General features: G+C 46.3%; 2 pseudogenes; both read left to right on the top strand.

Moving 5' to 3' along the window:
• The first annotated feature begins 258 nt into the window (after positions 1 to 258).
• On the top strand, positions 259 to 1,434 carry LOC144175495 (uncharacterized; annotated as a pseudogene).
• A 7,837-nt stretch (positions 1,435 to 9,271) lies between these two features.
• Positions 9,272 to 17,078, top strand: LOC144175494 (uncharacterized; annotated as a pseudogene).
• The last annotated feature ends 10,769 nt before the right edge of the window (positions 17,079 to 27,847 follow it).

Below are 27,847 nucleotides of genomic sequence, written 5' to 3'. Positions count from 1 at the left end.
GAAATCAGCATGGCTTCCGTGGCTTCCGTGGTAGAAGAAGAAGACGCCGTTCCGAGCGGCTGTGTTTCTCTATGCTCTCAGCTGGAAACAGCGCATCGGCCACTGGCCGAGGTACTACTTCGTCCGGAACTAACATGGATACGTACAAGATCATCCTTCCCCGTCTGCCAACCGGTAATGTTGTCTTGAACACTGTCTTCCTGCATGCGGACTTGAAATGCCGGCCATACCGTGCTCCCGATTTTAGGGATGCTCTGGCTCGCGTGATCAACCTCCGCGACGTCTTGTGTATAGGGCAATACCAAATGAGCCACGTGTGGATGGTTACTTGCGTCTCGAGCGCCGTCAAGCAGAAGCTAGTCCAGCTGGAGAAGTTCATCGTCAAAGGATTGCAGTGTATGGTGTTTGACCCGGATACAAAGAATGTTAAGATGAAGCTACTTTGGGTGCCGCGTCACATTTAAAACCGTAGAGTAACAGAAGCGTTCGAACCATTTGGAACCACCCAATCCATTACCAGAGAAATGTGGCGGTGTCCGGGAATGGACCATATGGAGACTGGAGCTCGCGAGGTGTCCCTTACACTAAAGGATGGAGTATCGGTCTCTGATGTGCCGCATATGATGGACATTTATGGGAGCAAGTGTCTTGTACTGATTCCTGGAAGGCCACCTCTTTGTTTGCGGTGCAGCAGGATTGGGCACGTGCGACGGGAGTGCCGAACACCCCGGTGCAACGAGTGTCGCCGATATGGTCATACCGCAGGAAAGGTGCGTCATGACATACGCAGAAAAGCTTCGTCATGGCCAGGAATCAACTACTGAAGATGACGTCTCCGCTCATGTCATGGATGTGACGGAGGTCGTTGACGCATCAGGTGAAGTTGGCCAGTCGGTGCTATCAGAAAATCCGGAGGCTGGGCCTCAAGATTCTTCGGCGGTGGATCGCAGGGAACTGGAGCCCTACCCTGTGCCACCTGATCGCGAGCGGCAGGATGATTCCCAGTCTAGTAAGCAGAACCGGGAAGAGGAAATGGACACGCATTCGACAGCTTCGAATGACGCTTCAGGGGAGGTTCATGCTGCGGTACCTTTACCTGCCAGCGATGATGACAGCAGTGATGCCTCGTGCGGAGAAGGTGGAGATGACAGTTCCGTTACCTTGCCGTCCGCATCCTGGGCGGATGCTGTGGCTCTACCAGAGGATGTTCCGGGTGGTAACAGCGGATCGGTGAAGAGGCCAGCTCCTGCCGACGGCGAACACAAGTCATCGAGCGCTTGCAAAAAGCAAGCGTCCAATGCTCAAGATTCTTCCGACATGGCTGTGGTGACTAGTGGTCTTGTGACGCGGGCTGGCTCCAAAAAGTCAGGAAAATCACTGTCATCCAAGACCACCCGCAAGGGTGGCACATCTGGAGGTGAAAAGGTCGCTTGAGAAGCTCCAACAAAATGGCAAGTGTCACAGCATTTCACGCTGCCACACTTAACGTGAGAGGTCTAAGAAACAGGAGAAGGCAATACCAGCTTTTACGCCTCCTTAAACGGATGGGCGTGGACATTGCGGCCATCCAGGAGACAAAGCTCTGCAGTGATGAGGACACGGCGGCTGCATTAGATCCCTTTTTAGAACATTACAGCGTATGTGTTAGCCCCTCTGCAGGCTTGTCTGGTGGATGTTTTTTGGTTATTAGCGAGAAAGTTGAGTTTTCCAGTCTCTCCTGTAGTATAGATGATGCTGGGCGTTTTATTTGCTGTGACCTTGTTATGATAGGAGTTGAATGGCGTATAATATGCATTTATGCTCCAGTGAATTGTCGGGAACGTAACTCCTTTTTTATGTCACTAGGGAATTTTCTACGCACACAACGGAAAATCCTCCTCATGGGGGATTTTAATTGTGTCTGCTGTGAGCAAGACCGATCTAGACCACGTTCACAATACGACCAAAGTGCAGCCACCCTGTCTGATGTCGTGCATGATAATGGTCTTGTTGATTGTTGGTCAGGTAAAAGGGAGTACCATGCACTTTACTCACTTTCAGAGCAATTCGAATGCCCGTCTTGACCGCATATACATTTCAGCAGAAGAGATGCCTAGCATTTCTGACTATATTGTACGCCCGATCTTCTTCACAGACCACTGCATGGTATCTGTTTGCTTAGGACGAGCAAGACCGCGTAGCGTGCTGCCTCAATGGGATCTGTGGAAGCTTAATACCTCTTTATTGGCCGATGGAATATTTTGTAAACGTATATCCGATTGCTTGACTAGTATTCTTCAAACACACAGTCTTTGTTTATATCAGAAATGGGATTTATTCAAACAGGAGGTAAGGGATTGCGCAATAGAAGAGTCCACACGCCTTTCGTTTTTAAAACGTTTTTATGTACGGGAACTAACTCGTACATTGGTAGGGCTTCATGAACTCGAAGCGGTCAGTCCGGGATCGGGTGTAGAGGAAATTGGCATTGTTAAGGCACAACTTCAGCAATATGTTACCGAAAAATACCATGGCGCTCAAATTCGGTCGAGAACTGAAAAATTCTTTGATAGTTACCCCACTCGTCGTTCACTAAATGATGAGCGGGAGTCAGCACTTGCAAAGGAGGTAATCGAAATTCAACATAACGGTATTAAGTACACTGAAGCAGCTGAAATTGCTAGTGCTTTCCACGACCACTACAGCACGCTATTTTCGGGGTCAAGTCTATTAGCTCGGGGGCAAGAATTTAGTTCCCTCATTGATTTACTCCCAAAGCTGACAGACGATGAGTGCGCTCTGGTTTCTGGGCCTATTACACTCGAAGAAGTTAAGGCTGCCCGATGGTTTGAGCGGAGAGTTTTATCAAACGTTCTCTGATGTCCTTGCTCCCGTTCTGTTAGAAATATTCACAGCAGCATACGACCATGATGTTTTGCCGCCAACCTTTTATTTAGGAGACACAATTTTAATTCCGAAAACGCAAGATGAACAAAAGCTGAAATCGGTTGACGGCTATCGGCCAATATCTCTCTGCAATGTAGATTATAAAATTTTCGCAAAAATTTTATCTAGGCGCCTTCAACTTGTCATCACTAGTTTAGTAGGACCTCATCAAACTTGCGGTATTAGAGGTAGGAGCATTCAAACAAACATACATGTTGCCCGTTCAATATTGGCGTGTGTGTCTGATTCGGCAGAGCAGGTGGCCCTTATCCAAATTGACCTTTCAAAGGCATTTGATCGCGTTTCTCATGATTTTCTATTCGCACTATTGGCAGCGGTAAATTTAGGGGATGTGTTGTTAATAGGCATTCAGCTTTGTTACAAACAGTGCACCACACAACTGGTCGTCAGCCGCGTTCTGTCTAAGCCAGTTTCGATTAAGTCGTCTGTTAGACAGGGCTGCCCCCTTTCACCCTTGTTGTTTGCCTTATACCTCGAACCTCTGTGCCTTAGTATTCAGCAGAGTGAAAGAGTACGGGGCTTTTCATCGCTATCCTGTGAGGTTAAGGTCCTTGCTTACGTGGATGACATTGCCTATTTTTGTGCTGATAAAAAAAGCGTTCAAGAAGCCCTTAATCTCACCAGGCAGTTTTGCGGCGCGTCTGGAGCAGCTGTGAATATGGAAAAAACAAAGGGATTTTGGTTTGGTGAATGGGGTGCGAAACCGTCCTTATTTGGTGGCATTCCTTGGGATAAGGACGCACTTCAATACCTAGGTGTACCTTTGCACCAAATACGAAACACCGGGCCTCATTGGTCATTGGCACTCCAAAAAGTCAAGCGAGCCTCTCAGGCATGGATGTGGCGAGAACTTTCTGTGTTTGCGCGTGCGCACGTTTGTAATGTCTTCCTTGTCGCAAAGCTTGTTTATGTGCTGCAAGTACTCCACTGTGCGCGTTCTAAAGTGCAAGCTCTACATAGAGTTTTTGCAACATTTGTGTGGGGATCCCAATGGGAAACCTATGCGTAGGGACTATTTGTTTCTTCCATTAGTGTCTGGGGGTGCTGGGCTGATACATTTGTTTGTACACCAGCTTGTATCTCGGTTTTTCTTCTATAAGGTGACGCATCATCCACTTCTGCTCAACGTTATTCAACAGCGCATAAGTTTTCATTTACCGTTTTTGCTTGTTTCCACTGGTGAAGTCAGTACGAAACCGCCATGGGGGTTTTTAAAGGAGGTGGTTGACACCTTCAATTTCCTTACTGCGAGGTTTTCCCTGCAATATCTGTTTACCCTTTCCAGGAAGGCTTTGACGAACACTTTATTAGAGAGTCTGTTCCCAGTGCCGGTTTATCGCCAGCCTTACATTGGCCACCATAAGGACAGTGTTTTGAAGCGGGTCACACATATGTGTCTTCCTCCAAATGCAAAAACGTTTTTCTTTAAGCTGCATACGTCAACACTCCCAGTGAAAACATGGTTGCGCGAGAAAGGAATGTCTATTCCTTGGTCTGACAATTGCCGTTTATGCAATCAACCTGAAACCATTGATCATTGTTTTCTTTTGTGCCGGGATGCGGTGTTTTTCTGGGATGTGTTGCAACGAACTCTTAAAAAGGACATGGACATTACCCCTTATACAATTCGGTTCTTGTCTTTTAGAGATGTTACTGGAGTGCCCTATGATATGTTTGTTGTGATCGGATTGTATAGCTTGTGGAAGTGCCGCATGACGGACAGGCACGCGGAACCCCCTCGCCCAACGAAGTCCATTTTTCGGGAGCAAACTGCGTTGGTGCGGAGCATTTATGCGGCGCAAAGTGACCCACCAGAATGGCTGCATCTGTTGTACGCGTGCGTCTGCTTGCCAGAGTTTTAACGGACGGCTTATTTTAGCTGCAGTGATGTGCACCTTCTTGGATGACTCCTAACTTTCGTAGGCTGTATTAAGGGAAGTTTTCCATGCAGTAAAGAAAAAAAAAAGAAAAGTGGCTTCCGTGGCTTAGTCGGTAGAGCGTCGCGCTGCGGCCGCAACCACGTGGCCGCAACGTCCTCGGATCGAAACCGGGCGCCGGATGCTGTTATTTTTTTATATAGTGTAGTCACGGGGCGGCCTCTCTAGCATCCACCGTGGTCCCGCGTAATTCGCGCCAACAGCGTCAAATACTCCCCTAGTGGTACGTGGCGTCTGAAAAACGTTGCATTTATCGTCATGGCAACGAGTGGCGAGGGGGAAAGGAGGTTGCTGACGTCGCGGACGCTGATGACGTCATTTTTTCCGCGGCAGCCGGTCCGGGCCCCCGCGCGCCGGCCGCAGCAACCGACGCTCGCCCAACTTCCGCGCCTTCCGCCGGTCGCTGCTCATGGGTCGCTTGCAATGGCACCAGGCGCGAAAGTTGGACGAGCGGCGGCGATGCCTCGGAATGGCCGCCGCCCGTCGTTTGGTATGTGTGTGCAGTAACGTGTTTAACAATTGAACGAAGAAAACATGTTAGTAATAGTATGTTTTCTGGTGTCGAATTTTTTTTTCATTTTTATGACCTTAAAGGCCCTTCCGGGCATTACATAGGGGGGGAATAACAAAAGCACACGGTACACTCATGTGCCAAGAAAAAATACAGATGGTAAATATCTGTTGTCTTTGTGGCGATAATAATTGGAGCGTTACACAAACATTCTTTTCGCTTTTGTTTTATTCAAATTTCATATGAAGACACCTTTGATTCGAAGTCATGAAAACACATGCACTACACAAAATATAATGCAAAATACATTTTATGTACACTCTGTTGGACTCTAAGCAAAAATATGACATGCAAATTTAGGCATGCAACATTGCAGAATAGGAAAAAAACGTGCAAGATGCACATTTAGGTACACAATAATTGATTACGCAAGAATAACTTCGAAAGTTCTAATCACTATACATATTTTTTGGCGTACACCTCCGCGGGAGAAGGAAAAAACTTGAAAGTTCCACTCAATTTATAATTATTTCTTGGGCTCGCCTCGAGACTGGAATGTTCTTTAGACATTCAAAAAATTCGTTTCAGTTCAGAGACACAGTAAACGGGAACCTATAATTTAAAAGAAAGCACGCGCAGGTATGCTTCAACGCCTGCCTTTTGAGCCAGTTAATGCAAACTCTGAAAGGAAGCGTTGACCCGACCATATCCACTTCCGAGAAATCTTGTTCACACCAACAAAATGCAGCGAGAAAAAACTGTTGCAACACTATAACCGCACTATTGACCACTCATTGCTAGATTATATCTGCGTACAAAAATAATGCGCAACCATGTCGTATAATACAGTACACAATCGCAACACAAATCGAGCGCACCCGTTTTTTCTTTTAATGGCGCATGAACAGTCTGATTATGAGGGGGGGGGGGGTCGTGCAGAAAAAAAGTTTTCCTGCATTGTAAGCCGCATGTACCGAGCTCATTACTTGCAGATATCGGCTAGGTTGTCACCAGCTACTCTATAGCTCGTGTCTGGGCAGCGCCTCTTATCTCATCCTGTCGGATATCGATTCTAACTTTAGAACTACGGAACAGCAAAGCCACTCGCGATAAGATGACATGGCGCGGGCGCGCAGGTTAGATTGAACAGCAAAGCCGGCAATGCTACCCTTTTTTTTATGAGCGAAACGCTTGCAATGGCAGCTGCAGACAACGCATGTATTTCGGCTTGGCCTTCCACTGCTCCCTGTGCAAATTGACTGGCATTGAACACCGCGGTTTTACGTCAGATTTTTCGGAGCACTGAAGCAACGTTTGGCAGCAGTCTTGCCGCAAATATCCGTTTTGGAGCAAGATGGCACCGGAAAAATTGGTTAGGGCACGCCACCCCGCGCCAACAATCGCCGTGGTAATAGGTACGCAGTCAATGACAAGAAGCGCGTACAGTTGAGCTCGCCTTCTTTGTGAGCAGGTGCAGCGTGATAACTTTGGAGGGGTTGAGGTGATTCACCACAGGAAACGTCCAATGAAGTCTCGAACCGTCCTCGACCTGGGGCCCCACCCAAGACCCAAACCCACTGCACGAAACAACAACAAAAAATACATCGATAAGAATCCTGAATCGACGTTCAAGCAGTTACTAAGGCAATCGCAAAACGGCAATGCCGCCTCAAATTCACCTTACGAGCAAGAGTCTGCGCGCCGAATGCGCGTTTACTTCTATTAAAACTTTGTGTACCTGCAAGGCTGGGATATATTTGCACATTAGTTTCCACTCCAAGACGACTTACATGTCTCATTAACATCACGTTACATGTGCGAAGTGAAAATAGGAGAGTGCAATCGGTCGGCTTCTAAGGAATTCACTATAACTTGTACAAAGCTAATTTGCTTACCCGTCATTTTTGGAGAAGGCGAGAAACTTGGCCGAACTGTTTCGCCCTGTGTTGCTGCACCACAGAGCTGCGCAGGACTGGTGACGCTCCTTCCCCCGCGGCCCCATATTTAGAATACATTCGTATATATTTTATAATGCAGCGAAACTTCCAGCCCGTGGAGGCGTTTAGGCAACCCGCGCAGCCCTTCGCACGCAGGCTCGCTTACGCACGCAATGAACTGGCCCGCCGTGCGCGCCCAGAGAAAGAAAAAAAATATTGGCGCCGGTGAGCTGTTGAGCATGCGTGAGGAGGCGCGGAAGCATGCGTGGTGTGGAAAGAAAGAAACGATGAGGGAAAGGGAAGGGCCACGCCGCGGCACCCTGCCGCTAGGATCGCCCCAATTTTGAAACCGAAACTAGCCAGAGTCGCCGACCAGTGGTGTAGTGGCCTGGCTGGCGCGCCGAGAGAGGGTGTTGCGAGCTGGAGAGTAGGCGAGGGGGGAGTGGAGGCGCTACGCGAGCGCCCTCACACGTCGGAAATCCGGCGCCGTTGCTAGGCACGCTAGCTAACTCCGTTGCTAGGCTGCGGACGGACGGTGGACGCGTGATTCAGGGTCGCTTAAGAAGTGCATTCGCACTTAAAAAATTCTGGTTAATAAATAGCCTAGGCTCCCTTTGCACCAAAGCGTCATGGCAATGCGTTTTTATTGCTTATAACTATATAAATGTAAAGCCGTATATTCATTTCCAACCGATATACCACAACTATTTCTATGAGAGTTTAATTTCTGATACTACATATTTTTAAACTTAGCAACAATAATTTATCGAAATTATAGAGGTCCATTTGCAGACTTGAAGTGGGTATTCCAAAGCGCAAGTAATTGAAAATAAAATATAAGGTGTATTATCATGAGCTGCACGATAAACAGAATATTGTGGAGTGGAAGTTGATATTCCAAAGCAAAACCAATCATAAAGTAACTAGAAAATGTATAGTTATCCGCTGCATAGTAAACATTTGTATTTTTTTCTGAAAAAATAGTGTCTCCGTATTTTACCCGGTACAATAATATGCTTTAGCACTTTTTAATCGCTTTGCGCATGCAAGGGTAAGTTTTGCAGTTGCGTGTAGCCTCAGAAATCTCTTTTTCTGACGGTTTCCTGCTTTATCCTTCGAGTAAACTCGTCCCCTGTGATGCCTTTACGCCGTTTAACAAAACAAACTTTACTACGAAACAAACCAAAAAAGGTAAAAAGTTTGAGCCAATAGCTGCGACGTTTTCTTCTCCCAAGAAGTGTGTATAATTGTGGGTGCATGACGACAGTGACACAGAGACACTAAATGCAGGCGTGTTTCCAAAATTCACTGGACGGAACTGAAACAGAACAAATTGGGGAGTGGCGACCTGCTATAATAATCAACGCCGCCTTTGGTTTTGTGCTTGGGACTCGACTGGGGCACAAGGCCAATCTTTCCTTATTGTTATGCCACTGGACCGTTCGTCATAATAGTGTTTACAGAAATGCGTTGGTGATTATATTACAAAGCTCCTGCCCGTATCTGCAAAGCTGAAATCAGAATTGTGCTTGACGAAAGAATCAGAGGAAAAAGAGACAGTATACTTCCAAGGGTTTTTATTGCCTATGCAGGAAGGCAAACAAGATCGTATGAACGGCGTACAATATAGCGAGCCTGAGGGAAGTGTCTGCATGTATGCTCCAGTTGCCAGCAATCAGTGCCTTAATCCAGGCGATGTAAAAAGAAATGAAAATGTAAAAAAAACGCCTACTCGGTTGCGGAGCACACCGGGACTCCGGAACATCTCTTTCGACAGGTTGCCCCTCAAAAATGGGGAGAGCGAGTTGATGGAAAAGGCTAGCCGGTATCAACACACTGCCGTCTGAGAGCTCGTTTTGAATTGGACGACGACATTATATGGGCTGTCATAGGGTGGGCGTGGTGGTTATGACTGGAAAAACCAGCCTTGAAGTAGCGAAATGGGGCCCCTGTTTGCGGACTGCCTGGGGTATTTGACGTACGATAGTCGGGTGGGTGACAATGAGCGGTGAGGCGATACGACGCAGCAACATATATACAAACTACGAATAACATTAGGGCCGTAGGGCAGGCAGCTCGCCCAGTGTGTTACGCGGACTACCATTATCCAGTGATTCCTCCAGGTTCTCTTGGATCATGTAAGTGAGGGCTTTTATATGAGGTAGCGGTGATCCTGTAAACTTTGCGCGGGGCTTTGCGAACAACCATCAAATCATTTTACGTGCGGAGTCCATCCTAATTCTAAGCGTATCGAAGATATCGAATTCTAACAGTTTCCACGGTTGTACTGAGTTGCGTGTTTCATTCCTTGAGTGCAGTTAGTAGGTGCTCTATATCACAGCGGCCTACTTGGACATTTGGACCACTGAGAGGGGAAGCAGCAAAAAAGCTTTTCTCGGAGTCCCCACAAGAAACAATGCACTATTTTTACATTATAATAGGGCAGCACTCCGTATCAACCTCCATATTTCTTTAGCAAAAATGAACTTTCATTGGGACATCGCTTGCTATTTTGAAGCAATGGCTCGGTAGGCTCATTTCCGCGGACAAATTTTAATGTCTTTGGTAACTAACTGCTCAACATACAAACGACGACAGAGAGCAATGATGGTTCTTGAACTAAGTGTGTGCCGAGATTCCAAGTTAATGAAAACACCTCGTTTCAATATCGCTCAGTGATTTAATGTCTTTACCCCCTCTAGTTGATCCGGCTATTTGTTAGGATTGTCTTGGAGGTGATCCCTAAAATAATAGTGGCTTTTGGGGTGTGCAGAAAGCATACAGGAGTTTGGAAAAATTGGTCGCATGGTATTCGAAGTTAACAGTGTCTGTCATGGCCACCATTTTCTTGAACGTTTATGGCAGCGTTTCATATTGCGGCCCACTGCTTTGCTGTAAACGCCTGGCACAGCGTGGGGTTGCTTACAGACTTGCAGGGGTTTTGTTGTGCATATACCCAACGTCTCCACCTGATTTAACGTAGAGAGAAATGATGCAAACATCTCGTATTATTAAAATATTTTTAGACAAACTTGTGCTCCGCTATAATACAGGCTAAAAAACACTGTGAAAAAATTTCCCCGCATTTCCCCGAGGGGAAGAATGTGAAATTGCGAATGCAGGAGTTGAATTTGCGCGGTTCGGTAATGTTCGCGAAAGAGAGATCACACACACACACACACAACTACAAAGAAAGAAAGGTGCATTTATTCACAGACACCTATTTGTGTTGTCGTTGTACTTGATTGCTAGAGCGGATCTCAGCTTTGAAATTTCGTGTCAGTACTCCTTTAAGCGGGTGCATTAGCCCTTCTCACGCCCGATTCCTGGCCAATCCCCCACGTGGGTATGTGCCATGTCAGCGGCCAGGCAGCGCGCGCCCATCTCCCCCCGTTGCCAAGGAAGACGAGGAGATTCCTGGCCAATCTCCCACGTGGGTATGTGCCATCTCCCCCTGTTGCCAAGGAAGACGAGGAGCGCGCGCACCCGCAGCTGTTGCTATGTGGACGGACGGCGGTCAACGGAATTCAGGGTCGCTTATAAAATGCATTCGCACTTAAAAGAAGTTGATCAAGTGCTTTGCACGGATCAGCAGCAGCTTAACATGTTCGGTAGCGTCTGTTGCGCACCCATTCATTTCGGAGCGCGCTCTTTTCACAAACGGCGAATGGCGTGTAGAATGTTGTCAATTAAACAAGAAGAGTGCAGGCCAGGAACAGGCGTGTGAGTGAGGAACCCTTTCGCAACAAAGCCGATACCTTGCCAATGCGTAATGCCAGAAGCATCTCAATGGAGCCCCCTTTTCAGCCTGCGGTAAAATAGTCCGTGGTATCGTGATGAACACAAAATATAAACGGTGCAGTTAACAAGGCTGGCACCGATAATTTAAATTTTAGCTCTCAAAATACCGAGAACGCCTCCCACACCAAATAACGAATCTCTTCCTTTTCCAGAGGATGTGTGACTAGTGCTTTGCCTCTGACTTCAAATACTTATAACCCTGTTGCCCTTCCCACACAACCACCTAATTGTACTTTTTATTTTTTTGCGTGCTATTATAATTTTGTTAAAACTGGGAGATAGTACATCGGGTAAAAAACTTTCTTTTCTGATTATTGTACTGCTTAGGAGTTTATTATTGGAGAATTTTACGCGCTTTCCTCTGGACATAGAATTGCTGGCGCGGAATTATTTTTATCATTGCAGGTTTGGACACGCTACAGATAAAATTGTTCTATGCCTTGTACCTCGTTAAAAAGTATTGTATTTTGGTCCCTCCTCTACCGAACAGACATTAAACATCCTCAAGTATATTCAGCAAATTGTGCATAGTTACTTTAAAAATTCTAATATTTTTGTGATCTATGGTTGCTTTAAACAAAGGATATGAACGGTGAAATTATTTTTTCTGGCACATAAAGATGTTCCCAATTCGTCGAGAAGTAGGCAAAATTGATGTAGCATGACTAGGTCTATTTAAACATTACGCATGGTACAGTACGCATAAATACTCAGAAAACTCGACGTCAATGTATTTATTAGGCAGTTCTCGAATGAACCCGGTCATACCTTGCTAATAAATACAGCTTTGTAAACTATATAAATAAATCTCACGAATTTGAAACGCACCGTTGCCTTGTAGAGGTAGTGTTTTTTCATATGTTCAATATTCAGTGCATTAAACTGTGCATTTAATATCAGTGCATTAAACTTATCCTACCAGCTTCTTATTCGCAGACGAGTTATTATTTATTCAAAAGTTTATATCCGGGACAAAACCTACATGAAGGGAGCATCAAAGGTATTACGGCTGCTAGGATTTGTGAAAGTGGAAATTATTGCCTCGCAAAGAAAATGCACACAAACGATACACGGGTTGTACCGCAATAGCAAAACAACAACGGTAATTTATACATGGAAAGAGAAGTGCTGGAATGAACAACCTTTTGACAAGCCGAACGCCCGACTGACTCACTGGCAGAAACACTCGTCAACGCGCACCGGAAGGGTCGGCGAAAGAGACTTCAAGTAGTTAGATGCACCTTCCTTCCATGGCGTATGTGTTTACTAAGGCCGGTGTTTTGGACTTTACGCATCTAAATGTGGTAAGAGTTAAGCGTAGAACGTATTCCTGCTTAATTTGTAAAATGGCTTAAGTTTCACTGCTGTCTCTTCAAACGTTTCCTTGACGCTGTATGATTTTGGAATACATGATGCAGCGCTTGCAAAACCGAGGTTGTATCTCTAAAAGCTTCGGGGTGTGGAACAGTATCAAAAAGTCAATTTCTTGTCATTTATTTATATTATGCTGTATTGCTCCTTAATTGGCTTTCTTGCGTGTACCCACAAGTGTTAGAGTTGTTTAATTTTTACATTAAACTGCATTTTTGAACCCCCCTTCAACGAGCCTCTTCGCCTCAAAGCATCAATAAATAAATCTACAAAATTAGTACGTGCCCCCAGATGTGGTATTCCGAAGTTTTGTCGGCCCATGCAATTACAAATCAGGCTAGTCCGACTGGTTTGGTGCCCATCTATATTCATTGGCATTAGTAAATTATTAGGCATAAAATGATAAAACACCGCTTTTGATAGGCAAGTGGAATTAAACGTGTCTGTAATACAATTGGTGTTGTGGTTCATGTATTTTGGAGCATTTGATATTTACAACGTAGGAAGAGCAACAGCGGTGATTTAGTTACATTTACCATTAACTGATGCTGCATTTATGTAGCTGCTATGCATTATTGTAACCAATTTGACGGTTCACCAGGTGTCGGCTGTCCGCAAACATCTGGAAAAATTCGTGCTCCAAGAATCGGGGCTATGATTAATTCGATGAAAGAAAGGACAGATTAGCAGTTTTTCATCCTTGCGTGTGGGTCCACAGAAAGCAGCATTTATTTACGAGTGCGGCGAACTGGGCAGGTTGCTGAATGTTCATGATGTAAACACTGCATCCAAGACGAAGACAGAGGAGGCTGTGCCGTGTTTGTGTTTTCCCTTCTATGTCTTCGTCTCGAATGCGCTGTTTTTCGCAATGAGCAGCATTTATTCATCTCGTTGAATGTGAGACAAGTACATGTTTTGAATCAGCACAACGTGAGATGTTCAGATGTTTTTGCATCCCGCTACATTGCGCATCTTACGTTGATCTTTGGTGGTACTACGTGGTTTGGCACAAAAAGCAAGCGGATACATCAGCGACCTCCTTGCACAACATCACAGCAAAAGTCAGGGCTGCTTGCCTATTGTATTAGGGTGCGACTGTTCCTCGATCGCGATGATTTCGAGGCCTGCTTAATCTCTTCTGTTTTTCTGCAAGTTGCATCAAAAGTCACCATTTTTATCCATGAGGTAAACACGAAGCTGCCGTGCCTTTGAAATTGTTCTGTACTAAGCCCCACGAAGGACCACGCTATTTGGCATCAGTGAGCGTATGCACTCTACCATTACCAGCTCATCAATGCAACGAAACTGGTGGCCGCTCGCTTGACGGCTTGTAAAAATTTATGGTTTTGGTGTTTCACCCGTCTTTGCCCCCAATTGTGGAACCTAGTTAGCTTTATGATACCAAATAACCCTGAAATTCTGTAATATCCACAAAATTTCTTGGTTCGCGTCTTCAACATTGCAAAAAAAGGTAGTATGGCAATATTGCCTAAGCAAGAGACGCAGCATGTATATGAACTATTCTATCCTCAAATTTTTTGTGCGGCTTATCGCTCGATTTTATCGGCCGTTACCACTCCGCCCCTCCTGGAGCCGGTCCACGGGTGAGGTTACTAGGCTCGCAAAATACGGAGGATCCAGCAGTGGGCGTAGGTGTTGACGTCACCCCCATAGCATCGGCGGACAGTACATGCAGTGTTGAAAAAAGTGACAACTTCGCGTGGGCACCTTATGCCATCGGACGCAAATTGAACTTTTCACAAATGTAACTCGAGAATATGGCCCCACTTTAGCAGAAAAAACTGATGCCAATGGTGCTACCCTTCAATCATCCGTGTATCCAGGATTGCGCCATGCACATAGCGTGGTTTCACACGCGATATATTCCCAATTGTTTCGTCCCCAGGGGTGGAAATCCTGCTTGAAACTAAAATCGAACGAAAACTACAATGTTCAAGTGAAGAGTGAGTGCATTACATTCGTTGTGGAGTTGTGTTGAAGTGGCAAATGCTACAACACTACAATTTGGCGGTTGACAGTTTGTTACTTCTGTGACTTCTAAATACTGTTTTTAAAGGCTCACAGCTCGCCTAAATATGGTCCTTTGACATTTTCCCTAGTGGTAGAGTCCTTAGGTCTCGGCAGCCAGTTTGCGAAACACTGCTTTTAGATCAGCAGGAGGGGACATCATCATAGAGGTCAGGTACGGGATGGACCGGTTCGTTGTGATATCAATAAAGAATGCGAGGCCTGGCGGTTCATACTGCAGTAAATAAACTATGGGAGGCGTTAGACCTTAGGGTTTGACATTTACAAATACACGGCCGTGTTCGGGACAAAAATAAACGCATAGCTTCAAAATTATTGTTGCGAACTGGCGTATCAGCAAGTTCACGCACGTATAATTGGCTCCCAACTCTGTAACATTCGTTTTATACCACTGAACTCTGTTCATTGGCCGCCCGTTGAGGCGAAGGTAGGTGCTTTTGTTTCCAGAAAGACATGCAGCTGCCACATTGAGCAAACTGCAAAAGCAAAATGCGGCACCTACGCTGGTTTGGAAGTGTGGATGTCCTAAAGGGACACTGAAGTGAATTTGTCAAGCTCCCGTTTTTGCTTGCACTGCGTAGACTGGCTACAATTAGCTCACTTTTCATCGTTTATCCGGTTGACAAATCGGTAATTATTTACAAAGCGCGAAAGAAGGAAAACTACCATGCGCGGTTTGCGGCGGCCGCTCCAACTAAGCTGTGACGTTGGGACTACTACTACTACTAAGTGGTTCCAGTGAAAAGGAAAGGAGATGCACTGGGGATATTATTGAGCCCAGCTGGGGCTCACCTGCATACAACCCAGTGCGGGGGGGGGGTGGGGGGGGGGAGGGGGAGGAGGGGTATATAAAGATTAGAGAGTAGAAAGGGAGTGATAAAGGGATAGGTAGGCGAGGAGGGGGCACCGTGATTGGACGATGCCCAAGGTTAGCAATCAAACAAGTTTCGGTTTCGGTTTCGGTTCTGTAAAACAACATGTTTGACATGCGATGGCGTCTTTGGATGGGCATTCTCAATATCCCCGTAATCGTAGTACCGCGCTTCTGCCATGTTGTCGGCTGTAAAATGCATTAGATAAGCCTCCCAGGACGGCTTGGAATCCTAGCATTCACTAGCCGACACCTACGCAGTGCATGAACGCCCTCCGCGTCCCCGCAGACGCACAAATGCATGCGCTTTTCCCCCATATTTGGAGCTTGCCTCACTCATGCGTGTATCGTAAAAAGCGTGTTCGCACCAGGCCAAGGGTCTGTTGGTTCTGGCCTGTGCCCACTGCCCGCAAGCAGTGCACCCTATATCAAACTTTGTAAAACAGAGAAAGATAAAATTGAAATCATACTCAGGAAAGGGATCAAAACCGCACTAGGTCTTCCTCCGAACACCCCGACGGTAAAGCTTCTAAGACTAGGTGTATCAAACACTCTGGATGAGCTTATAGAAGCCGCCACGGTGTCTCAGCATCAAAGACTTTTGAGAAGTAAAACTGGAAGGAACATCATGGAGCGCCTGGGATTCGAACCGTCTCTGTATTCCAAGCAGACTGATATCGTACCTAGACCAACTAGGAATAGACTCATGATTATACCGCTGCCTAAAAACATGCACCCGGTATTTCACAAAAGCAGACGAAAAAATAGGGCTATCGCCTTGCAGGCCAAATTTGAAGGGAGGTCTGATGTGCTATACACGGACGCTGCCGAATACGACAATAACAAGACCGCACACACAGCGGTAGTAGTTCGTGAGAGTGGAGACCCGGTCTCGTGCTGCACCGTCAAAAACACAAATGCAACTGAGGCAGAAGAAGTTGCTATTGCTCTAGCAATAGCACAAACCGGTACAAGGGTGGTTGTTAGTGACTCTAAGGCAGCCATTAGGAATTATGATATGGGCAGGGTCTCTGCTGCAGCCGCCAAAATTCTCAGAGAAGGTCAAGTATCAGCAGATCAAATTTCACTGATATGGTGCCCGGCCCACCAGGGTCTGCGGGGGAACGAGAAGGCGCATGCGACCGCCCGAGGCCTCACTTACCGGTCGATCGCAGCTGACGCACCGCCTCCACGCGAGGAACCCCTTCCTTCACGTGACGAACTAACGACATTCCAAGAAATAATTTCTCATTATAAGCTCGGTCGCAAGATCTATCCAGCGGCGGATAAACAGCTCAGCAAAAAAAGAGGAAGTCATGTGGAGGAAATTGCAAACCGGGGTGTTTCCAAACCCTCAACTATACAGCAAATGGCATCCGGAAGTCTTTAATTCTAAGTGCACTCACTGCAATAACATTGCGGACCTAGCCCACCTGGTCTGGACATGCACTTTCTATAACGACCCGAACAGAAATGTGGAATCCTGGGAGATCTTATTTCTCAACCATAAAGCAGAAGAGCAACGCAAAGTCATCGGTCTGGCCCTGACCGCCGCCGAATCCCAAGGGATTCCGGCCGACGGTTAGGGGGTGAACGGGGGTCTAGGCTAATGCCCTCTCCCTCGTCATTTTAGACGGGTGCAAATAAAAGTTAATTCTCTCGGTGCTAATGGCAACCGCGCGCCAACGAGAACTCGCTAGCGCGCCAGTGCCAGGCTGCGCGAGTTCTGCGGACTCGTTCGTGGAGCAGTGAACGTTGCGGCCCAAAAAAAGGTGAACTCAGTATAGAAAACATCGGCGAAAAACGAAAAAGTTACCTTATAAAGAAAAAAAAGCTTGTACCCGCGGGGATTCGAACTTGTGACGGGCAAAACACTCGCGATGATGTACCTAGCGCTCCAGACCACACGGCCACGGGCTAGAGCGCCGCAGACAATGGAAATATCAGGTATATAATGTATAACAGTTTACGCTTTTCTTTAGTTTTAGTATTTCAAGTAGCTTAGGTGACTATTGTATTGCGCTCGTGCAGTAAGCGTCCCCCGAGTTTCCACAATAGCTCACGTCTAGCAAGTGCATTTCTTGGAAGGAAAAGCGTTCGCAGATGCGTAGTCGTGCTGCTGACCGCTGTGCTTGTTCGCCCAGCGCAAAAAAGTGGTTCCCGCACCCTAGTTTACGCTGTACGGTAAAAATATCAGTTGAGTTTATTTACTTAGTACCTATATTGACTTCGCTGACTCTTCTACCCCTTCAAGAGGTCTTATATTTTCCTACTGGCGTACCAGTCAGCGAAGCGTCGCATGTGCGCTTGTGCAGCGCTTGTGTGAAGTGACCTTGACATAGAGCTAGATACAGAGTACAAACTAACGAAGTAAAGAAAGGCACATTCTTCCGTTCACAAACGTGTTGTGGCTTAGTTTCAACTGATCGAGCGAATTGCCTTGACCAGTCGGCGGCCGGCGGACTAAACGTATGGCCGACTGACTCGGTCGCGGAAGGTCGGCGAGCCGTGCAGTAGCGCAGCCAATTGCCAGCTCCTGTCCTGCTGACGTCACACAAAAACGCCAAAAAAAATGGGCGAGAGTGCAGAGAATAGGACATTTCTAAATTGATTTTTCTACTAAATAAATTCGCGTAAACGCGCTCAGAGTGGTCGAAACACGGCCTAGGGACTCCGGACTACAATTTGCGTTTGTAATCCCGCATTGTTTACAAATCACTTCAGTGTCCCTTTAACACGCGGTGAGGATATCGCCAATTCTAGAATATGATCAACACGGAAAAGTTTCATTTCAGAATGAATTTAGTTTTTATTTCGAGTATGCAAACAATATTATAGGCCCCAGTCATCGCTCTAATGAATAGTTGCATGATTTTAGGCAGCTTCGCTCCACAGAAGACTGGCATAAGGGGAAAGTCACTGTGGTGAAGCCTGGTTTTAGTTAAAGGTGTGGCATAAGAAGAAACAATGGTAGCTAACATAGGGGCCCGGAAGTGGCGGGTGAAGCTGGAAAGCCTTAAACGCAAGCAATGCCGAAAATGGGTCTCTTAAATTTTGAGGAATCGATGGGGCATTGGGAATTATTACCAATGCAAAACTTCAAAGGACGCTGATCCATTCGTCTTCGTAACACACGAAGTAATTGCATGAAATAAAATGTCTAGAGGAAAGCCTAAAACGTAGCACAAGTATTTTGAGTACCTATAATTGCGATTTAGTTGTGCATGATAAGCAGCACGTCTATCAAAGATAACTTACTTATGCTGGTCTGATCAGGCACAAGATTATCATATAGTTTTTTGCCCTCATGCCACTTTAAACTTTTGAACTAGCACACGGCATGCAATGTACTTAAAAAATATCCTGCCGCATTCAAACATTCGCAAGAATAAAATTAAAAGAAAAATAAACAAAATACAAGTAAAATCAAAGACCCTTATATTTATAAAAATGCGTGAAACGCGAAGCTTTCTGTAGGGGAAGTTAAGCAAGTGGACGTTTGGGAGTGCTTTGTTGAAATTCAATTTATTTAAAAGATCGAGTATTGCACAGTAACTCCAAACTGCTTCGACCGTGTCGCAATGTCGTAAACGCACAGACGACGGCGTCATAGCGCGAAGGACCCAGGTTCGATTCCGACAACGCAACGCGTTTTTCGTTGTTTCATCATCACCCTCATCAACACCACACGTCACATTCAAATTGTGTGAAGTTAGCTTTCGTGCAGTTCGTTTTCGTTACGACACTGCAATCAATGGGTCACCCAAAGCTTCGCTTTTATAACTTCAATTCTAAGGCAGCAACGTTGTTGCCCCACCCAGTCTTGCCGCGTACAATTCCATTTGCCGTACTATCATCGAGTAGCTAGAATAATAGGGTAAGATTTACAGTGCGATGTCCGCAGGTTAAAAACTGTTCCTCAGACGTCAGTTATATTCAGTTATCTCCCTTTATTATTATATCTATATCTTCAGACATCTCAACGTCTTCCTTGGGTGGGGAGTACCGAGAACCTTATTTAGGCAGGTTCGCAACTACAAACGTTCAACACTTGTGACTTGACTTCTAGTCAAGGCCAAGCGTGGCTGTTAATTAGGCCAGTGAATGGCTGAAGTAGTGACAGGAGAAGATATTTTGTAGTCGTAGGATTGTGATAATTGCGGGCTCCCAAATCTACCTCTATGCGTGAGAAGTGGAAGGGTGAGTGACAAAAGCTGAATGGAGATAAGAACACGAAACCCCAAAGAAAAAGCTAAATACATATCCTCCGCAGTAAACAAAATTGTAATAATAATAGGCTACACGAGTTGGACCTTATAAAAGTCACTACATGTATACAAGGTTGCAATATTCAGCGTCCTTAACTAGTTCACCGGAAAGGGAAAGAACGATATATAAAGCAACTCCACGGTTGTTAGGCATGATCTGGAGCCTGGTGGGCTCCGGGAAAGGCGTGAACGAGGAATGCTCCGTAGCGTAAACAGACTACTGCTAGAAATCACGCGGAAAGATGCGGCAATGATATTATTGATTACCATAGCAGAGGCCTAAATGAGCACAAATTCTATCATGCCAAGGGCATGCCCATAAATATTTTGGTAGACCGTTCTTGACCACTGCAAGATCAAAAGGGTCGAGGGGACACCGTCCAGTTCATTACCTCAGCGGTCGCTAAAGTGCCTGCAAAAACATTGGCATTAGACTACACAAAAGCACATTGATCGATAATAAATGGTGTTCAGAGGAGGACCATGCACACGCCAAAATTCCGGCGGCGGCTGGTCACAGCATTGTGCTCAAATTACTTGTTCGCATACTCTAGTCACCTGTTGAACTATTCTCAACGCGCGCGTTGTTTTGCTGCAAATGAATACGAAGACGTGCGGGCAATATCATGAAAGGGTCGCGAGGGTAGTCGCTGTCGCCGTTGTTCGAGGGTCATGGCCCTCGAATTTGGGAGGTACTGCTGTGAAGCAAGTTAGTGAAGGAGCATGCATGGATGCTAAAAGTAGATTCTGCTACATTAGTCACAGGTGTGTCTCGCTTGGTTGCGGCCCCGCAGTGCATACCGTTCGATTGCATCGCCTATTAAATTTACCAGTGTAATTTCCTTACTAAAGAGTTAGGTCACTCGTTCTTTCTTAAGACGGTATGGTACAATGTGGAAGCAGGGTGGATGGCCAGAATAATTGTCCTTGGGGATGTCTAATACATGGTGGTGGTAAAAATCTGGAGTTTATAGGATTGAAATGCGAACAGTTAGGGCAGCATTTTTGGCAGCGAATGGCCTAAAAATAAAGAGATAAAATCTAGCCTGAAAATTAAAAGCAAAATATGCAACGTGTGTCCTTCTTTAGTTGTAGTAGGAATCCTGTTTTCTTTGAACCCGGTAACAGGCTGTTTCTTCTGAGATAAATGAATTCTAGGGTTCGCCACTCGGCTGCACCATGGGGAAGACGGATTAGAACTCAACATTCTATCAACCGTGACAATGCAGTTGCCACGGGTGACGGAGTCCTTCAGGTGCTCCATTCTAAAACGACAAAGCAAGAGGATGCTGTCAACCTTGACATACAACCCTCTGATTTTGGCGTCAACGCTGCGCACCACCTTGCACCAAGCTGCTTAAGCGTTTGCTGCCGCTCACCCGCAGATTTGCATGTATAGCAAATGAATCCTCTAGTTCTTTGGAGCTTTTAGCATAGCATCGAATTGCAGTGTTATTGTATATTTGATTCAGTTGAATTCAATTTTTTCAGCGCACGTTTTACTGCCGTGGAGTACATAATTGCACGATGGGAGTAGGGCAGAAGAAAGTCGCAGAAACAAAAACGTAGGCGGAACCTCCGAACCGTGCTGCTGCACAGACTGCAACAAGCGTTCTATTTACGAGATATGTAGAGATGAGAGGCTATTCAAAAGGTATTAGCAAGGCAGCTGCAGGCAAGGGCAGTTAGGTCGCCTTGACAGCGCAGGCGCGGCACCTGGAAGAGCTGCCTACAACGAGAGAGGCAGCGGAGAACAGCCGAAGTTGTGTATTTACATGCACGGTTCTTTCGCGTTGGATCAGAATTTCAGCCGAAATGACAAACACGCGTAGAAAGCTGGCACAGTGTGGGAGCTGCTCGCGGGACGTAGACGCAGAGGAGCTTCAGAGTGATGTCGGCGACGCAGACGAAGGGGCGCATACGTGTCGTCTATGTCTAGTGGCGTCGCGGCTCAAGCGCGTAGAAGCGGATAAATCAGCGTTATTTAAGCGGGTTGCACAATTTGAGGCAGATTTAGGTAACGAATGCGGCGAACGCAGTGCCGCTGTGAATACGTTAGAAGCAACTACGAGGGAGCTAAAAAGGATCGTCATTTCCCTTTAAATTAACCCTTCAAAAGGTTTTCCAACCTTTTTGAAATCCTAAATGCTTGCAGAACGTGGTCATCCAACACACCCAGTACTTAGATTGGGGGTTTGCAAAATACCTCAGCGAAAAAATACTGCTCTAGGGCCACCAGATAAATTGCAAACCCCCAGTAGGTTTTTCTCTCCTTCTCGGTCTTGACGTTCTTCGATGGCCCGAGTTACGTCACTGGGGCCATGTAGCGGCTGTTGGCCGGTTTTTCTTAAGTTGCAGCAATGAGCGCTTTTCGGTAGCAACTTAAGAAAAGCCACAAAGAAAGCAGAAATAGAAGGCGTATCCCGTGCGACCACCAAATGACGCAAATGCCGCTCCGTGCAGGCGATAAGTATAGCTTTCCCAGATGTTGCAGATGCGGAGGATAGTGTGAAAGCGCCTATCCAAAGTGTTGCAGTGTCATTTCAAAAATGACGAACACCTGAGAACATAAAACGGAGCCGAGGCTTGCACCGAAGTCCCCCACGTGACGGAAGATACGAAAAGCGACAGCTAGCGCACGTGCTGAAAAATAGGCTTACCAAACCAGTGGGAGAGCAAGGTGGCATTAAACTCCAGCATGTGGCAGATAAGGTAGTTTTCATTGCGGGATATTTAAACATATAAGAAATGGCCGTGCCGTAATAGAAAGGGTAGTGGGTGATGCGCGTGTCAAGATTGTGGGCTTACACCGTCAGACGATGCAGAATATGATGGCGAATGCGAAGGAACAGCTGGCCTTGTCCAGACAGACGATCTAGAATGCTTGTGATAATTGCCGCAGGGATTATCGACGTTCTCAAGACAAGGGAGGGCAGAGTTGGACGTAAGACATCAAAAGGAGTGAAGGACCTGCGGGCTGGGACCCCAAACATGCTGATTGCTGTCTGCACCGTACCGGAGGTGACAAAGCAGGGCAGGCACACCGAACGGGCAGTAATCGCTGCTTACATATGGAATGAGAGGCACCACAGGGAGCTGAGGTTTTAAGTGATCTCTGGTGATCATTGTGACTGATTATTTTTCAGTAGATGCAGCGATGGCGTAGAGGTAGAGCATCCGCCTCGCGTGCAGAAGGACCGTGGTTCGAATGCCGGTGCCGGACAATTCCTAATCGGATTAAAAAAAAGAAGAAATCCGCTTATTGATGGAATTGCACAAAGGGGCTTGGGGTGCGGCCTGACCCCGACGACCATTGCCGGTAATACACGCCCTCACCAGAGCAGGATTGGCCACCCTGGTCTAGTAACGGCCATAACCTCCCATGAATACGCCAGTTAACCCACGGCCCTCAGTCCCCAGCGGCTTCGAAGCAACTGACCACGGCGGCGGTCAGGCCTGTGACACAGCAGAGGGTGATAAGAATCCCTGGATCCGGACAGGCCGCCAATGTAATTTGAACCTGGAAACGTTTAACGCGCGAACCTTATCTAGCGAAGCGAGTCTCGAGGGGTTGTATGAGGAATTAGAGGGCATTAAATGGGATGCAATAGGGCTTAGCGATGTTAGGAGAGCAGGAGAAGCCTTTACGGTGCTGAAAAATGGACACGTCTTATGTTACCGGGGCCTAGAGGATAGAAGAGAAATGGGAGTGGGATTTATAGTCAATAAAAGCATAGCTGGCAACATAGAAGAATACTATAGCATTAACGAAAGGGCAGCAGTTCTTCTAATTAGGCTCAATAAGAGGTACAAGCTCAAGGTGGTGCAGGGCTACGCGCCCTCATCCAGCGACGTCGACAGAGTAGTGGAACGCCTCTATGAAGATGTGGAATCGGCCATGGCTAAAGTAAAAACACAGTATACCGTAGGTATGGGGGACTTCAATGCTAAAGTAGGCAAGAATCAGGCTGGAGACAAGGCAATTGGAAACTATGGTCTGGGCTGTAGAAATAGCAGGGGGGACCTACCAGTTGAGTTTGCAGAACGGAATAACCTACGCATAATGAATACCTTCTTCTGTAAATGGGAGGGTCGGAAGTGGACCTGGAGGAGCCCGAATGGGGAGCATAAAAATGAAATAGACTTCATATTATGCGATAACCCTGGCGTCGTGCAGGATGTGGAAGTACTCGGAAGGGTAAGGTGCAGTGACCACAGTATGGTAAGATCTCGAATTAGGATAGATTTGAGTAGGGACCGCAACTAGCTAGTTCGAAAGAAGCCGATAAATGAGCTAACAGTAAGACGTAAAGTAGAAGAATTCAGGATAGCGCTGCAGAACCGATATTCAGCTCTTTACGAGGAAGTCGAGCTTACGACACAGGAAGCCAGCGACAACCTTACACGTATTATCACGGAGTGTGCAGTAGAAATCAGGGGCAGTATGGCTAGACAGGATACTGACAAACTTTCAAAGGAGACGAAAGATCTGATTAGTAAACGGCAAACCATAACAATCTCTACCGCAGCTGACAGAATAGAACTAGCGGAGCTTTCGAAGTTAATCAATAAGCGTAAGACAGCTGACATACGGAAGTATAATATGGAGAGGATCGAATACGCTGTAAAGAACGGAGGTAGCCTGAAAGCTGGGAAGAGGCGTCTTGGTGTGGGGAAAAATCAGATGTATGCACTTAAAGATAAGCAAGGCAATGTCATCACAAATAGAGATAAAATAGTCACAGTGGCCGAGGAGTTCTACAGGGATCTGTACAGTAGCCGGGACATCCAGGATAATGCCGAACGAGACAGTAGCTCAGAGGAGATAGACATCCAACGAGTAACGACCGAAGAAGTAAGGAAGGCTTTGAAAGAAATGAAAGGGGGCAAAGCACCTGGTGAGGATCAGGTAACCGCATACCTCTTGAAGGATGAAGGAGAAATTGTACTTGAAAAACTGGGAAACCTCTATACGCAATGCCTAATGACCGCAGTGGGACCGGAAACTTGGAAGATCGCGACCATCATCCTAATCCATAAGAAAGGCGACATGAAGCACTTGAAAAATTACAGGCCGATCAGCTTACTGTCCGTCTTCTACAAGGTACTTACCAAGGTAATCGCTAACAGAATTTCTGCAACCTTAGATTTCAGTCAACCTAAAGAACAAGCAGGGTGCCGTTAAGGTTATTCAACAATGGCCCATAATAACACGATCAATCAGGTGAAAGAAAAGTGCGCTGAGTATACTATACCCCTATATATAACCTTCATAGATTATGAGAAAGCATGTGACTCGGTCGAAACCCTAGCAGTCATTCAGGCATTACGGAACCAGGCGGTAGATCAGCATTATGTAAGAATACTAGAGGATATCTACAATGGGTACACTGCTAACATCATTTTCCATAAGGAGAGCAGTAAAATACCTATAAGGAAGGGTGTCAGACAAGGAGACACAATCTCTCCAATGTTATTCACAGCATGTTTACAAGAAGTATTCGGAACGTTGGATTGGGAACAGGTGGGAGTAAGGGTTAATGGAGAATACCTCGGTAACCTCAGATTTGCTGATGACATTGCCTTGCTAAGTAACTCCGGGGGCGAATTGCAAAGCATGCTTACCGCACTAGACGAACAGAGTAGAACCGTGGGCCTGAAAAGTAATATGCAGAAAACTATAGTAATGATCAATAACCTCGGGACAGCACAGCGGTTTGAGATAGGTAATGAGGCAGTGGAAGTGGTAAGCGAATATATCTACTTAGGCCAAGTTGTGACCCCAACCATGAGGCAGAGATAATTAGAAGGATCAGAATGCGGTGGGGTGCATATGGCAGGCATTCTCAGATAATGAATAGCAGCCTACCATTGTCACTGAAGAAGAAAGTGTATGACAGCTGCATCTTACCGGTACTCACCTACGGGGCAGAAACATGGAGGCTCACTAAGAGGGTTCAACTTAAATTGAGAATGACTCTGCGGGCAATGGAGCGTAAAATGATAGGTGCAACATTAAGGGAGAAGAAGAGAGCGGAGTGGGTCAGGGAACAAACACGTGTTAAGGATATATTAGTAGATATTAAGAAGAAGAAATGGACGTGGGCAGGGCCTGTAATGCGAAGGCAAGATAACCGCTGGTCATTAAGGGTAACACAGTGAATCCCTAGAGAAGGCAAGCGTTGCAGGGGGCGGCAGAAAGTTAGATGGGCAGATGAGATTAAGAATTTTGCGGTGATAAATTGGTCGCAGTTGGCACAGGACCGAGGTAATTGGAGAATAGTGGGAGAGGCCTTTGCCCTGCAGTGGGCGTAGATAGGCTGATGATCACGATGATGATGATGATGATTTTTCAGTCTGCTCCGCTTTATCTTCACCAACTGTTACTCCACTTCGCCGACCACTGTCCATGCTTATACCGGCACATGTCAGGGAAGTCCGTCTGGCATGGGTCCCAGGGCACAGAGGTGTTGAACTTAACGAAACCGCCGATTACCTGGCAGGAGTACCACTGAATGGTCCTCTGGTTAATACTGTGCTCCCGATAGCCTACCTTGTCGCAACTAGGTTTCGAAGGTACAGTTCGCTGAACAGCTTTCCACCATACAGTATTGCTGGCTGCCCCGACATTGAGCATCTCTGGTGTTCTTGGAAGTGTGACTTAGCGCAGTCTCGACTTTGCGAGGTCACACTGACTTGCTTTCCCGGCCGAACAGATAATTTGAATTTTTTCCTACACTGCACACGCATAGTGCCATCGGCCTTGTGCGGCCATGTGAGGGATAGTATAGTCATAGTATTCGAGGATTTCATCAGAGATCTGTACAGTATCATGACATCCAGGATAATGCCGAAAGGGAAAGTAGTTCAGGGGAGATAGACATCTCAACATAACGACGGAAGAAGTAGAGAAGGCATTGAAGGAAATGCAAAAGGAACAAGCACTTCATGGAGAAAGATAACTGCAGACCTCTTGAAGGATTGCCGGGAAATCGTTCTAGAAATACTAGTCAATTTGTATAGGCATTGGCTAATGACCGCTTGTGTACCCGAATCTTGGAAGAACACGAACATCATCCGAATCCATAAGAAAGATGACATGACCTAGGACAGACAGATTGCTAGGACAGACAAATATTGACAAGTATTGCCTAGGGCAGAAAAAATTCTAGAATGAAACCGAGAGTACAACATAGATAAATTAGATTCTTTGGTAAGATGACAAGTCATCACCCCTTCACCAGAGGATATACAATTAACAACCATCATTATCATCATTGGCTGGCTAGTGCTGATGCAATCCACACAACTATTGCTTTGTTTCCAAATTTTGTCTCCAAATGCGGACAAAGAAACGAGACCTTGGAACTTCAGGCTAAATCAAATGAAGTGCTCAATGTAAATTTCAGGTGGCGGCGACGACCTGCAGGCAGCTTGGAAGAGGTTTGCTGGGTTGGCAATGGTAACGTTGGAACGTAAATGGCAATGGTAACGTTGGAACCCCAAATACCGTAACGTTGGACTGATTTATAAAATCTGGGACAACAAACGATGTTCGTCTTCATCGTAGTTGCAGGTCACTCAGTGATGACTGTTCTTATACGCGTCATAAAGCTGATAAAGCAGTCTTGCGGAGGTGAGTCGATACGATGAGTAGGAGTTAAATACCACTTGTGTTATCGTTAGGGCGTTATAAAAGGACATTTTTGGCGACGAAGAAACAAAGTGGAGCGGAAAGCGGAGTAATAAAAAGGGGAAAGCGGAGACAGGAAAGCGGAGTAATGGTGTGGATCATGGCGTGCGGCAAGACCTCGAGGCGCTGTTTGTCGACTGTATGCGAAGTGTCTGAAACTGGTAATACGCAAGCGTGAGAGTCATCCCCTGAGTGCTCAGGTGGGTTGACATGGTTAGGAGACAGGCCTTCGACATCCGTATGTAAGTGGCCCGGCCTGTGGATGAAGGAATAGAAGTACTCATGCAAGCGCAAAGCCCAGTGACCAGGCCGGCCTGATGAGTATTTTAACAAAGACAGCCAGTATAGGCTGTCATAACCGACGAATGAAGACATTCGCGAGGAAGAAGAGCCTACGGTACACGTTGGGGCGGAATCTGCCTACCAACCACACGAAGCCCAATATTTGCCCCCAGCAATAAAG

Source organism: Haemaphysalis longicornis, unplaced genomic scaffold (assembly GCF_048455015.1).
Source record: "Haemaphysalis longicornis isolate Haplotype H1 unplaced genomic scaffold, Haemaphysalis longicornis Haplotype H1 scaffold_3, whole genome shotgun sequence".
Taxonomy (NCBI): domain Eukaryota; kingdom Metazoa; phylum Arthropoda; class Arachnida; order Ixodida; family Ixodidae; genus Haemaphysalis; species Haemaphysalis longicornis.
The sequence above is the reverse complement of the archived record's forward strand: the minus strand, read 5'-3'. Positions and strand labels throughout refer to the sequence as shown.